This window comes from Setaria italica, chromosome IV (genome assembly GCF_000263155.2).
Source record: "Setaria italica strain Yugu1 chromosome IV, Setaria_italica_v2.0, whole genome shotgun sequence".
NCBI lineage: Eukaryota > Viridiplantae > Streptophyta > Magnoliopsida > Poales > Poaceae > Setaria > Setaria italica.
This window is the reverse complement of record NC_028453.1, coordinates 7,143,471-7,144,883: the sequence shown is the minus strand read 5'-3', so window position 1 is coordinate 7,144,883 and position 1,413 is coordinate 7,143,471.

Genomic DNA, 1,413 nt, shown 5'->3' with positions numbered 1-1,413 from the left:
TGATGTTACTGTCGAAAGTCGAAATCCTTTTATTTTCATCTATTAAAGAGTATTTAAGTCCTTGAAGTACTTGGAAGGTTTGTTTCAAATTTTCAAGGCCCAACCCTAGACACTCTAAGATCCTTTTTCAAACCTGCTCTGCTCCCATTTGGAGTCAAGAGATAGATAAATAGCCACATCCCATTGCACTGATCGGGGGCACTCGTAGTGACTTAGGGGGTCGAAGACCAAGAAGTGGCTTATTTATACCAAGCATTCCTCTTATGGCTAGATCCAATCTCCTGGTCCCTGCAGAAAGGAAAAAGAATTTCACGTTCTTCCTTTCAGGAAGGGAGGATTAGGGAAGTCCTATTGATTACTGTTTTCTCCAGACCGCCGGGAAAAGCATGAAGAAAAGGCTCGAACGGTACGATCCCTCCGTCACCCCAGAATGAAAGGGGTGATCTCGTAGTTCTTGGTCTGTGAAGATGCGTTGTTAGGTGCTCCATTTTCCCATTGAGGACGAACCTCAACCTGTGCTCGAGAGATAGCTCTCCATACACTCATAAGGGATGTATGGATTCTCGAGAAGAGAGGAGCCGCGGTGCCCCCCCTCCCCCTGGACCGCCCGGATCCCACGAGTGAATAGAAAGTTAGATCTACATGTATCCTCCTGAGGAGAAGTTTGTTTGGTTTCAAACTCCGATTCAAACAGGAGGAGTATGCCATGCTAATGTGCCTTGGATGATCCACATCTTCGGGTCAGGCGCTGATGAGCACATTGAACTATCCATGTGGCTGAGAGCCCTCACAGCCCAGGCATAACGATGCAATTATCAGGTGCGCACTAAGATATACCATCAGACCCGTAATATGATTCGTGATCTCGCAACAAATCTCTTGACCTAAAAAAGTGTCTTTCTCGATACATACCATTGTATCAAGTAGTGTTATTTTGAATATTAACCTCTAAACCAAACCTATAAATCAAACCCCCTCTAAATTTGAAATCTAATTCAAATTTAGATCCAAACCCTCTCCAAATAATAGACAGGTCCATTTTAACCGCCATGGGCCGGCAACCTCCCGCCGGCCCAATTTTTCTTTCAGCCTAGCTCGCTTCCGCCCTCTTCACCTCTCTACTACGACCTGCTCGGTCTCCCTTCTGGCCCAACCCGTAGCCCAGCTCGGCCTACCACACCCACCTCAGCGCTGCCGGCGGTGGCAAGGGATTTCCCCCGCCGCCGCCCAGCGCCGAACGTCGCTGTCGTGCCACTATTGCGCCACGGCCACTGCCGTGCCACACCGCCGCGTGCCAGCTTACCACGCCACCACGCCCGGTACTGACCCCCTTACTCACCCCTCTTCCCTGCCACCGCGCGCCACTGCTACCGCCCATTCCCCGCATTGGCCGCGGTAAAACTCCGCGCCGCC